Genomic DNA, 14250 nt, shown 5'->3' with positions numbered 1-14250 from the left:
AACTGCATTATGTGTAAAGGGGGCCCCTTGTTTCGTTCTGTATCTGCCTGCTTTTCTGAAAAAAAAAAAAAAAAAAAAAAAAAAAGGTGTGCGTTGCAAACATAGGAAACCGTATCATTGCAGGGCTGCGGGGAAGGGACTCCGGGTAGAAATAAATGACCCTTAAAAAATTGCTTGGGACACCATTAAAATTGTAAACCCACCGTGGGCCATTTTGCATACTCATTTGTGATGGTTCTTCCTCGGGCATGTTGTTACACTTTTGGAATCGGTAATACTCGTTTGAGTCATGCACTTCTAACCTAACTCACCCCAGAGCCCTGCACTGGCCGAGGGGGATGCCACCAAATGTGTCTGTCACACTCCCGAGCCATATACATAGCTTACATCATTTGTCGTATTCACTTCTGTTTATCAGCATTTTTTCTGGACTGCTGATGTTAGCTTTTTCGAGTAATACGAGGAATAACTGTCTCGTGAAGAATGTGGTAGATATCATTTGGTAGTGTGTTTTCTCTTTGCACTAAAAACTAGGAGAAAAGATAATCTATTGATTTTAGGATTTACTTTTAACATATTCGAAGACCGTTTCTTCTTTTAGACCACAGTATTGCATTGAAATGGCTGAATATTTGCTTTGTTCAGTTGGCATTTTCCATTTCTAAAATAACCACTGTGATGTATCTCAAGGGAGCTGCAAATAAAATATGGATATCTAATTTTTGTTATATTTTGTAACGAGCGTGCTAATAGCACTGTACAGAGGCACTAGACAATGTAAGAGCCACTGATTCAGCCAGCTGGTATCATTAGTAACTCTGTCAGTGAAGCTATTTTTGATGACTCAATATTCATAAAAGGGCAAAGTAGAGAAAACAGAATGTGATAAAGCTGGGATTTGAAAGCCCCCATTATACAGTCAAGATAATAGTCACAACAGGGGCTCTGATCAGCTCACAGGACTAGTTGCAGTCTGCTCTGCTCAGATTTTGCACTACAAAACCTAGGGAAATTGGGTCTATGTTATTCTTCCACCATCAACCACTAGATTAGCCAGATCTCTGCAGATTAGGCTTTGTTTTCTGATTAGGAGGATAAACTATTCCTTTGTCCATAATAAAGCAGAAAGAAAACTGCTGCAAGTACAGCAAAGATTAATGTCCTTTCTCATATGACTGATTACACAGCAGATGCTACAAACCAAATGGAAATTGTCTTTTACTCACTGCAAACTATTCTTTTTCCACTTTTTACATAGTTTCACCAGCATGGTAGCTTGTGCATCTTGCACTGGGGTGGTAGATAACCCAGGCTGAACCACAGTCACTGCTTAAAAACAACACAAGCTTTAAAACAATGACTGTTTAAACTGACTTCAGTAGGTGTCAAGTGTCAGCCGCTTACAGGAGAATGGTGTTGGCTCTGGTTCTGAACTGACAACATACATAAATCCCCAAGCTTTACCCCACCCTTTGTGTTCAGCCGGCAAAACCCATGGTGTGAGTTGAAGCTTCCAGGGAGCTTCAAATGCAGGCTGGGTCTGCTGCTCCTGGGACCTCTCTTACACTGGAGCGACTCTGTTGCTCTCACAGGGTTGTCTCCCAGTTTACATTTTCCTGAGTTCAGCATCCGGCCTTTGTAAGGTCCAGCCTGAGGGTCTCTTGTTTTATACACAGATAAATTCTTAATCTATTACAATCACTAAGAAAATCCAGTTAATTTCAGTGGAATCTGTAGTTAAGAGACAAGAAAAAGTGATGAATTCAGGTTGTGAGACTGGGAACTGCAGATAGTTCCACTGAAGCCACTGAGAATATTTACAGTGTTTATAAAATTAAACAAATACATCTTTGCCAGATTGGAGCCTAAAGGCCAAAGTGTACCTTCATTTATGTTTGGTATCCACTGAAAACAATTATTCTAAACATAAACACGTCAGAATTTGGCTCTAGGTAAGCAGAACGTTATTTTCAAAACTTTGAAAAGCGAAAAGCAGGTGTTAAGAGTCTATATTTTTCCTGTAATATCTTACAAGGCTGATGCTCTTAGTAGCACTATTCTTAGAAGTGTCTTATCATTCCCTAACAAAGGCTGCTCTCTTACATGTGCAGGAAACGAACATGAGATTAATTACCCAAGTGTAACTTTCTGTAAAAACAGAGCGCTTAATGCTAAATGCAGAGAATTCATTAGAAAGCACAGGGAGCTTCACTGCAGCAGGCAAATACTCTAATATGGCTTAATAGCATGTACAATGCTTTTCCCTCTGTCTGATACTTGAACCATGAATCCACCACGTCAGCCTATCTAAAGAGGCAATTGGTCTCCTGGGAGAGCATTTGGTGTGTGTTGCAGTTCTTTGTCCCCTAAGTGTGTCGTGAAAGCTGTGCTGCTCTCATTTCTCCACTTGGTTCCAGCTTTTCTCACCAGTCGGGGCTGTGTGAGCCTGATGGGTGCCGGGGAACCCCTGAAGCTCTGGGGGAGGTGGGTATGGGGCAGGGGCGCGAGAGGAAGAAGCTGCTACCAAAAACTAGGAAGTGGTGGTGGTGGAGTTGAAGTCCATCATGCTCTAGACAAAAAATGCTGGCAGGCACAGCTTGACACTCAGCCCCACGGGAAGAAAACCTGGCCCCACTGGAAATTTTTGGTATTGATATTAGTGGATCATCAGTACCAGCTTCTGTAGGAAATTAGATGTCACGGGAGAATCTGCTTCAGGTTTGATGAGTTTTGCAGTGCCTTACATTAGTGCTGAATATATCCAACCAGGGATTTAGATTAGGGATTTAGAGCCGCAAGGGAAAGAAGTGTTTGTTAAAAAAATTTGAAAATTCAGAAGGCTTAAGGTGGTGTTGTTCATGTATCCCAATACTATAACATCAGCCTTGAAGAGCTGGCTTTTTGATACTTTCATATGGAAATACATCTGTTCACTGACTGTCAATATTTGTTTTCTGTTTGTTGGAACGGGGCGGGAAATGGCTTCATGGCCTCCTAGAAGAAAAAAGGAATTACTACAGCCAGTGCAAAGAGTCACTATGAAGGGAAAAAGACATGGAAGAAGGCACCGAGGATGTCTAATGAAATAAGAGACTACTGCCATTGAGAAGATGCATTGTTCATGTGTTGTTAAGGAGAAGGAGATGGGATTGTTAACAGGCAGCTCATTTCAACCTATCCTTAAATCGCTGTCCTGTAGTTTGTCACACCTGTGAGGAGCCGCAGTGGTAGTTAGACAGCCTGCCCACTGGCTTTGGTGAACGCCACACCAGTATTTACTTAATGTTAAGTTACGTGGTTTGCAATAGTAAAGGGCTATCTACAGATGTTTGCTTGTTGTGAGTCAGTGCAGCTCCATTTAAGTTAATGCTGCACAGCTGTACCCCAGCTGAAGAGCTATTTTTAATCCTCAGTACTATACAAATTGATGAGGGAAGACCACTTGCTCAAAAAAGGGCAAGTTTCCCACTTTACTTGAGTGACTCGTTTCTTCATACATTATTGAAAATCAAAATTCCTTGTCAGCGTCTCTACAACACGAGTCCAGAATGGACCCCATGTTAGAAAATTCAGCCTTGCACTTCTTACCACACTTCTTGGAGTGACTGGTCTGGGAAGACAAATGGAAGTGTCAATTAATGTACCAGATGCAAAGAGCTAGTAAAGCAGTGCCCATTCCTGCTGTCTCTGCGCGAGGGGCAGTAAGTGCTGTCAGAAGGACACAGCAGCAAGTTGCTGCAGACAGACGTCTCTGACTGTTGGAGGGATCTGCCAAGAACTCGACCACAGCACACCATTGCTAGGGTTTTACAAGCTAAGAGAATCTAGATGACTTCTCCATTTTTAGCTGAAGTTCTGGTATTTATCAGGAGAGCAAACGGGAAGTTACTGGCCACTAAGAAGAAAAAGTAAAGTGGAAGAATTTTCACAAGTAATAGGAACAAGAGTCCCACAGCACTGCTTAGGGTGGGTGGGATGCAGAGTGTCTGCTCTCTGGTCTAGCGTTGGGCTGGTATCAGCAGAGGACAGTGCCACCCTCACCTAAAAGAAATCCCCAAGTGCTGTGTGAGGTCAAGTACTTCTGCTGGTTTGGGATTTGGGGGAAGTTTTCAGCTTCATACTGAAAAATAACTATCAAAGAGAAAATTTTGCCTATGAGCCTATTTATCTCCAAATGCTTCCTACAGAGCCTCACCTCTTGAGCTTTGTCCCCTCTGAATAGAAAGTTGTGGCCACCTTCATACCCTGCTGGAATCAACATCCCGAAATCTCATTGAAATAACTTGAGTTTATTTAACCAATTTGTGCAGGTTTTGTAACTCTAATTTATAGACTGGGTAGGAATAGGAGTCCTGTGTGATGGAGAAAGTTGACAGCCTTTTAGCTGGTTCTAATTGTAAGTTTTGTACCTACATTTTTTCCTCCTGTAACTTCATTTTGAAGTACAGCGTATATTCTATCTGGTTTGTATATTAAGAAAGAACTCAATTTGGAGAAAATGAGGACTTTCATACAGCAGCTTCTGTGCTGCAGACTACATGTTCCCGTCCGTGAAATCCTGAACAAATTGATCTCACTAGTAAAATAACAGCAGAAAATTTATTTTAGGGAGGAGTTTCCATCATTGGAGTGAAACATTTGTAATTAGCCAAGTACAAATCAGACCATTTCCCACCACTTAACCTTGTTTTGGTAGGTTAAGTGCAATGTTTATTCTAGACCATTTTCTTCCATTTTAACCATGTTTTGGTAGTTTAAATGCAATGTTTAATGAGATAGGCTGACTTCTAAGAAAAAAATAATTTCTAAAAAACGCTGCTGTTCTTGGCAACCTGTGTATCAGAATATTAAGCACAATAATTTCCCTTGGACTATTTATTTGGGTGGAGCTGTAATAGCCCTGAAGCCCCAGTTTAATCTTTGACTACATGTTTTCAGTGCACAGGAATGTCCAGCTATTGGTTTCTATTGAAAACAGAAACCCGCAAGTTATCAGGTCTTTGCATTCAAAAATAGAGACTTAGAAAAAACATGCTAGTTAGAAATAGAGAAGGAAATGTTAACTTGAGGGGTAATTAAACTAGTGATGCAATCAAATGTATCTTAGAGGAAAAAGCATTACAAGTCGTACTTCAGTGAACTCTTTGTTGTAGTATGAAAACTATAATATGGACAAACACATTACTTCTACCAATAATGCATTAAAATGCTATGAATGTGTATTATGCCAATTTGATATGGTTTTAGGGAAAGGGACAAGTTTAGTCCTATAATGCTACTCAGTAGAGAAAAACTTTGTTTATTTTCTTTCTTGTCCTTTTCATTTGAGTTGGAAATGAATTAGTAATGTGATAAGGAAAAAAATGCCATCTTGGAAATAGAATTTGCATGTCAAAACTTTACATGCAGCCAGATAAAATAGATTTTACTATCTCTCATTTAATTGTTGAATAAAATGCCATACCTCAACTTTTTTTTTCTGCTTTACAGTAATATCCTTGACTTGTTTCAGTTTGTGTTACATCAGAAAAACAAACAAAAAAACAACAAACATACAGCCATACAAAACTCAGTTTTAAAATCTGATACAACTTGGTATTTGTTAAAAATAAACCAAAACTGATGTGTAGTCTTCATAGCAGAAAAATACTCCCTTTCTGAGGCTAACTCATTTGTAGCTTTGTAATTGTTAGAATGAGACAACTGTTCTTAGAGATTTTGTTATTCCCTTACCTTCGGATACCAGAAACCCCACCTGACCCCTGCAGTCAAAACTGCTTTGTAGCTTTCCACAAAAGCCTTGAACAGCGCATTTCAGTTACTCAATATCCTTTCCCATAGAGCATTTTACAGAAGGGCAGTAGAATGTCATTATTAGTATGAATTTTAAATTACTTAAATGAAGGTATTAATTTAAATGGAACTTAGATTGTCACCTGAAAGTTTTTTGACTCGTTTTTGACAGTGCTTTTTGAAAGACAGTAGTTTCTGTGAGCCCTATTAGTGACAAATATTATTTACCCTGTGACTCCCAAGTCTCAGGGACCATGAGTTATGTATTCATATTTCTGTTGGACAGAATAATGGTCATAACAGGACCCTTTCTAAATTTGCAACTGTTGTAATATCAGCAGAGTGCATAGTTTCTGAACAATCTGTTTTTGCATACCAGACTTGCAAACTGTTTGTAGAAGTTCAAGGATTTTACAGTTGTGAAGCCATTTTTGCAAGCTGACATGAACTGGTTGTGCCAAGGAGAAGCCAATAGTTCAGAAGAAGCATGAACTATGTTTTAGTTGCAGACTTTACAAACTGTGCAGTAAAGCCACTAAGTTTACAGAAATACCGAGTTTATAAATGCTGGGAAAGCTGAATGTGTATGCCTGCTGTAAAACAGCACTTCCAAGATCTGTTTGTTGCCGGTTCCACAGAAAAGCCACCAGCATGCAGAGGTGGCTGTGTGCTGATCAGATCGCTATGAGATGAGAAAAAGCATCTGAAGAGATGCCAGCTGAGTTTACAGTAGCAATGGAGAGTTTCATGAGAAGTCATACACTGCTTCATGAAGTACTCACTGCTATTCCAGCTACTACATCTGTATTGTTTACTAATATTTATAGTGGAAGCTTTACAAGCTTAAGAAGTTTTATTTTTAAGAAGTTCAACATTTTGAACCCATCCTAAGAGTTCTCATTGAGGCCTTAGGCTTAAAAATAAGAAGCACTTAAGTATCTCAGGGAATTGCTTTTTTGAGATACTCGGGTGCTTTGCTCCCACTTAAATAGGAATTGCAAAATGTTTTCACTGGGTACTCCTCTGACTCTGGGGCTGTTTTTGCAGGTCTTCACTGGCTAACTTTCTCTGTAAAACAGCAGGATTTGGACCTGTCAGCTGAAAATGGGACTGTTACTCTAACTTTGCTTTGTGCTTTTTAAAATGTTTCTTTTTGACAGATAACTCTGAGTGTCATATCACCCTTGAGCTATGGATTATAAAATAGTGGTGAACTGTTTTGGAAAAGCGAGAGAAAAACACCATATAAGTTCCATCATTATTTCAGTATCCTCCCCAAACTCCAGCTTTCGTCTGTGCTGAGCCTGAGAAATATTCAAGCTGAAACATCGTTAAGACAAGCAAACAAAAAGGTTAGGGGACAGTCTGATTGGCATAGGAAGAACAGGCTTCAGTGGTGACACTGGTTTGGTTCCCCCGTGCATCCCTCTGCATTGGGTTTGCAGACTGGAAACCTAATAATGCTGGCTTGTAAAGGGAAAATTAGAAGCACTTATTGATGTGTTACTAGAATGCAATGCTCTAACAGTTTTCTTATGAAAAATATGTTCTTTTTTTTTTTTTCTTAAATTCACAACTGAAAGTACTGTTGCTATGTTACTGTAATGGTGTGTAGGCTGCTAAATAAATAGTGGGAGTTTAGTCCATGCCAGAAATAGAAAGCCAGGTCAGAGGTCACATTTGGGACATGTTGAGAAAAAAGAGAATATATAATTATTTCTTTCCTTCCTATCATTCTCTTCAGTCTCATTAACCCCAGACTACTTAGAAGGAAATTACAACTGAATTTCTGGACATGTGAGAGTACTAAAAATTGACACCTCTGGAATTGCACTAAGTCTTTTGGCTTTGTTTTTTTCAAGATTAAATTTGTATGGGAAGCTGGTAAAACTGTGGCACCTCACATACTTGTGAACTGAATAGCTACTTCGAGGTATCACAGGACATAGGCAACTGTTCAAAATTCGCTCTACAAAGGTGTGCTCAGAAGGGAAAACCTGACAGAGGGATTAAGCTTTGAGAAAATGTGCTCCTGTGAAGCCAGAAACAGGAAATTTGAGTCCATTGTCCTTTTTGGGACAGCCTGGCAGATTACCAGATATACAAAAATGTGCTTAGACTCTTGTGCGACGAGCCCTGGGTACCTGCTTGCACCTTCAGCTGCCTGAACATCTTTGTAAACCAGGCTTGTGAACGTGCGTGAGTTCCTTGTTTGCACAGCAGGGTCATTTTTATCCCTCCTCTGCTGCCTGCATAGGCTCCTCAAGTACAGACCTTCGCACAACGAGCTCTCGTTTAAGTTCCAGTGGCTGATTCAATAAAAGGTGGGAACTGCAAGCCACTAATGTGAAAACTAGAGCCAAATCCTCCCTCTATCCATGTCAATCGGAGCAGAAGCAACCCATACCCGAGCACTGCCGCCTCCTTGCTGGCAGACAGCAGCCTCTGACTTGATGTCCAAAACGTTACCGCAGATGCTGGATGCTCTGGGCCGCAGAGCTCCTCGGCGGGTGTCACTGCGGGCGTGCACAGCCCCCCGGCGCTCCGGGCCTGCCTTGCCCTCGGCCCCACCGCTCTCGCCGGAGCATCGGCAGCCCTGGGCCCACATCAGAGCAGCTGTGAGCTGTCAGACCTTCCCACTAGCAGGAGGTGGGACACAGAAACGCAGACCAAGCTCGCTCACGTGCGAGTTAATTTAGCAGATACGTCATTAACCTGGAAGATCTTCTCTTTAAATATATGTGTTTACTTATAAAGAAATTATTAATGTGACACAATATGAGGCATCTGATTTCTTTGTCAATTAGGAAAGAAGCCCATAGCCATAACCTAAAGCAGTTTGGTGCATTCAATGCCATTAGAGATTTCTTTGTGGTATTTTTGTAGTTCCACAAATCTGTTACTTTCCTAAAAAGAAACAATGTAAATGTGCCCCCTACCCAAGAGACCTTTGGATCTGAGACATTCCAGAAAATCCCACATTTATCATAAAATTTAGAGGAGGATTAAATTAGAGGGTACAACAAGAGCCAATGATGCTATGTACATTTGTTCTTGTTCTTAAATTGCAGGGGTTTTAAAATTTTCTTTTTATTTTTTAACAGTCCTTGAATGGAAGGCTGGAATTTGAACGGCTAGGAGCATTTCCTAACACAAGGGATGCAAATAGCTGGTCTGATAAGAAACTTCCCTACTTTTCAGCCACAGGCCAACCCAAAGTGCCTTAGACCTTGAGACGTGTCTGCAGAATATCTGAGGTTCTCTTAGAAAATTAATAAATAGTTTAGGATCCATCAGTGTTGTTTATTTACTTACACTAGGAGTTTGCTGCTGCTGCAATTGGAGACATTTCTTGTTTTCTAGCACAACCAGCATTCAACCTCAGACTGAAGGAGAGGGTGTTAGAGGCTCTTTTGTCCCCTGTGGAGTTCAAACCCTCATTTGGGCTCTGTCAAATCCTTTACCCTTGCCAGAGACTGCATTTATCTCAGACCCTAAAGAGCAATTATTATGATTTATCTGTCTTCAGAGTGAATAAGATTTTACCAGGCATTTTCTACACAGAAAACTCCAGTCAGGAGAAGTACAACCTACAGCCTGTCCTTTCCAGGGCTTTGTTTCCCATGCTCAGCAAATTTCCCAGTTTTAACCAGCAGCAGCAGCATTGCTAAATGGAAGGGAGGATGAATTACACCCTCTGCAGTTCTGTTATGTTATCCTCCTAAAGGACCTATTTGTCTTTCATTATATCTCCAGGCCCTTTGTGCTTGAAATGATCTTCTAAACTTTATAACTAAACTTGGTTTGTTGGCTGGTAAATTAAAGCTGTTTACCCATTAGAGTATTCCAAGTGGACTGCAATGATGTTTGCCTGTGCTCTTTGTTGGGGCAAACACCTTGATTATTAAAATTGAATGAAATTATGTCGAGGCAGAAGATGGCAAACGTGACCAGGTTTCAGATAAGCTATAGTTACCAAAGTGAAGAGTAAGTATCTTTACACTGCTGCTTTAAATCCCTAGGAACTCCCCTCACCATGGCACTTACCTTGTCATGGATTCAGAGATGCTTTAGTGAAACCTGCCGTTCGATAACGGGCAACACAGGTTTGGGAGGTGAAGAGCCAGAGCAAGCTGGTGTGAAGCAGTAGCTGTGCAGTCCTTTCCAGAATACAGTGATGGAGAGGGATAGTCACAGAGATGCACCTCAGTGGTATGTCTCAGGAACATTTCCAAGCAAATGATTTGCATGTAGTTTAGCAACCTGAGCTATGTGAAGATTTCAGCAGCAGTCGCCCTAATTCTCATATGCTCAGAATTTACTGTGCACCCACAGGCAGGTTTCAGTTTGACTCGTTCCTCGGGTTTACTGGATTTGGAAATGGAACTGGGATCTCTATATGAGCATAGCATTATAGATTTCAGTTCAGAGATTGGGGATTTTTTTAAGAAAGCAACTGTTTGATGTGCCATCCATAGGAATAAAAGATAAGGAGCAGAGGAAAGTACTCAGACATAAGACCTTGTACTATTAATGGTCATAAGGCCTGGAATCATTCTGTTGCAGGGCAGCTGGTCACTTTGGACTTGCACCTGGGGTTGCTGTGATCAGGGTAGCTGCTCTGAGTGGAAACGTGGTCATGGAGAATCACTCCAGATTTAGTTAGTGGTGCCAGTTTAGGGCAGGATCTTCATGGTTCCTTGCTGGGACTGAAAACAAAAGGCATATAACCCTACACAGCAAGTAAGTATGGTGATGTAGCACAACTGAGTCTATGCCATCAAGCAGAAAACTTTTCCCTTCTAAAATAAAATGCACCCATAATAGACAGAAAGGCCAAGTAAATATTGGCTTTAATAAACTGCTGGAATTGGGCAGGTGTGCAGTCAAACTGGAAGGTTAGATCTGAAGCTTTCGTATGAATTTATTGGTTTGAACAAATCTGCTTGGAACGCCTCTTTGTCCTCTCTGAAAAGTTTTTAGATATAAAGTACTTAGACTCATCAGAAAAAAATATCCTGAAATAGAAATGGCACCTCATGTTCTCTAGCAATATAGGAGCTTAAGGAGAAACCAGAAGCCAAAAAAATGCAGTCTCAAATCCGAACCCATTATGACCATATTTATGGAGAACATTGAAATAATCTGAGCAGTTTCCCCTACATATTCCTTACTACTAACAACAGTACCTTATGACTGGTGATATCTTGTCTTCATTAAACACTGAACTTGAATATCAGAGTTGGGCTTCAGGCTTTTCTCTTCAGCTTTTGTATCAATTGGCTGGATGCAGATCAAGCACAGAGCCATGTTCCTCAGCAACAAGGGAATGGGGAGAGAAAAGCAAATAGGAGGATTTTGCCTCACGGTGGAAGCCTCCAGATCTGTCATTATCAGAGCTCCTGGTAGCTCCACTGTAACTGGGAGAGCTGGTATGTGGTACGGGAACTGCAGCATTTGCCAGTTTATAATTTGAAACTGAAGACACTGAATGGATGAGAATATGTTAAAACACACTATTTCACTTTATTTTGTGTAACATCTTTTGCACAAAACTTTCCACTCAAAGAGATTACATCCGGCTAGAATTATGGTGAAAAATAAAAGCAGAGTTGCAGAGAAATTGGTAACTTCTTAAAAAGAGTAAACTGTCACTGAAAAATCTCACTTTCTATTTGAGAAATCAAATCTATGCACGGTGCAGCCATTTTTGCTTTGCCTGGCATAAGATTTGCATGACTCACTGCCAGCAGCATGCTGAGGACCTAGAAATATATAATACAAAAGCAGATGCTGACTGCTGGCCACTGGCTGGGGAATTCCCATACCATCTTTGAAATGATGATCCCATTTGATGGGGCAATACACAGAGCGTGAGGCAAGTGCGTATGATGTTTCTCCCCAAGGTGAGGTTATTAATCTGAAGGGTGAGAGACAGCGTGAAGGCTGCTAAACACCTACTATTCTAGCAGTCAGTCCCAGCTGGTGAAGATGGGTGATGTAATGGATCAAGCAGGAGGAGAAAGTTTTCAAATGGGAGGGTGTAAAATTTGAAAACTGCACGTAGGAATGAAGAGTCGCAGTCCTAATTCGAGTACGCAGGCAGCTCAGCAGATGGCCCAGCAGATGAGTTGCTATGCACCACGGCATGTGTGAGAACATGAGAGTAATGGCGAGGCTCCACGCAGGAACCTAGCCCTGCCCTGTGCATGGTATGGGGTAACGTCGGATGCCACGTTCCTTACCCCAGATGGGCCCTCTGTCCCCCATCAGGACGCTTCGTCCGCTTGCACTCCGAGCTTTCCACAACAATATTTCATATTGCTGTTCTGCACTACAGCGATTTCATCCCCCATGGTTTGCCTTTCTTCTCCAAACGGAGCAAGAGCCATCCCCAGAAGTGCAGGTCCTCGCCAGTCGCGCTAACACCGACGTTACATCGCTAACTTCTCCTCCTGCCTTGGGCTGCAGCTCTCAGGCTGAGCTGGCGCTTCTCTCGTGGTAGAAACCTCCTGCTTCAGGCTGTAGAACAGCCTCACTGGAATGTTTTGGGTTTATTTCCTACAATTCCAGTTCCTCCAGCAGTGAAGTCCAGTGGCCAGAGAGTTTTCATGTGCATCCTATGTGATTTCCACCTTCCCTAATAACTGCAGTTCTGTGGGAATTTTAGGGAAAACCTTTAGAAAAGTCTCTAAAAATCCATTCTTTGTTTAAGAACTGACCAGTTTGCATCTGACTTTCTCCAGAGGATCTGTTTTGCTGCTTACTGTTTGTGAGACTTCTGGGCTCCATTTGCAAATCACCCATGCACTTACAGCTAGATCCTGGAAAAAGCATCTTTACCACTAATAGCTTAGAGCTGCCATTGCTACCTCAGAGCCACATTGCACTGCCACTCAGTTTAACCGTGTCAGGAGCTTTGTTTTTTCCAGTGTTTTTCTAACAAACCTCTGTTAATCCAGAGCAATATATTCATATGGGAAATTCCAGTAATCCATGTTTTGTGATACAATCTGTCTCACTAACTAGTTTACGTGTAACACTGATGAAATGACTACCACTAAGTTGTTTCAAGAAGCTCAATTTCCAGTGCAATCTACAGGAAAATTACATAGGTGTATAATGATGCATGAATTCAAATCACTATAATTACGCTGCTAAACATTTTCTCAGATGTTCTTGGGATGAGTGACATCTTTTTCCTTTATCTTAAACTGCTTCTGAAGCAATATAAACTAAACTGGGAACAATGTTCTTTTTTCCTGTATCAGTGTTCCCATGGCATACTTGTGCCAGCAGATATATGGCAGCTCAGCTATGCTAGTAAAATTACAGACATGCCCTTAAATTCAGGCAGCAGTGACACAAGCAGTGATAATCCCTGCTTTCCCACACTGTCCTGTCAGATTCCTTTTATCATCTTGCAGTTTTAAGAGCATATTTCAGGTTTTGGGTCTCCTTCGCCCTTGGTATATTTACTTGAATTGCAAACAAAAAGATCCTTTTATCCCCCCTATTTTTGTTATGGTCCCCTGGAGCCAGCACTAAGACTACCAAATGCACTGAGCTTGGCCAAGGGTAGACTGTCATTTCCATCGTGGATTGGCCAGTCCTTGGGATAACAGTAATTCTGTGAGCCCTCAATGAAGGTTGTTGGGACCAGGTGGTGGACTGGCATACATGGTTGAGGATACTTCACTCTTGGACCTTTAAAGTGTGTTTAGCAAGGAGAAAGTTCTTATCTTCCACAATTAAATTCTGTATGTGCAGCAACCAAACAACAACAAAAGAATCCAGGTCTATGTTCACTGTTCATAAAACAAAATTCTCCGAAGTGTCTCTCAGCATAAGGACTGTGAGTCAAAGTGGAAGGTTTTATGTTAGTACAGGAAAAATTAAACATCAGCATCTGTCTTATTGTGAAGATGCAGAAGGATGTTAAAAAATATGTTATGCTGGCTCACATATTTTCTACATAAGTGAATTCTGAGGGCATTGTACATGCTTGCAATAAAACAGTTAAATAGGAAATAGTGAAATCCACTATGATTTTTACATAACTTTTTCTTTCATAACATACTTGTGCAATAGAGTAGTCAGAATGCAATAATCAAACTATGTTTTTTCTGTGCTTGAACATTAGGAGCCATCTGGAAAATTGCATGGTACCTATATTCAGTGAACTGGCTGAGCGAGGAAGTTACCTCCAGGAAAACTAAAATTAGTTTTATGTGTTTGGGTATATTGACTTTTGCCAGGAAGAAACATAAAGAGGACCAAAAAAATCTTGTTTGCCACCATTCCTCCTTGGAAATGGTGTAAGTCAGCATTGGAGTGCTCATGCTGCTCACGGACCCAATCTGCAGCCTCCTGACTTGTCCAGGGATTGTTCTCACATAGGAATGGTGGCAACAGGCATCAGGTGGTTCTGGGAAAGACACTGGAGGAGCCTCCAGA

At 41.1% G+C, this 14250-nt stretch overlaps 1 protein-coding gene across 5 annotated transcripts in view; it reads left to right on the top strand.

Annotated features, from left to right (window-relative positions):
- The window catches only part of GAB3 (GRB2 associated binding protein 3), an 82398-nt gene that overhangs the window by 16317 nt on the left and 51831 nt on the right, over positions 1–14250 (top strand). The window lies entirely within an intron of this gene.

Source organism: Tyto alba, unplaced genomic scaffold (genome assembly GCF_018691265.1).
Source record: "Tyto alba isolate M040663 unplaced genomic scaffold, T.alba_DEE_v4.0 Super-Scaffold_5, whole genome shotgun sequence".
NCBI lineage: Eukaryota > Metazoa > Chordata > Aves > Strigiformes > Tytonidae > Tyto > Tyto alba.
The sequence above is the reverse complement of the archived record's forward strand: the minus strand, read 5'-3'. Positions and strand labels throughout refer to the sequence as shown.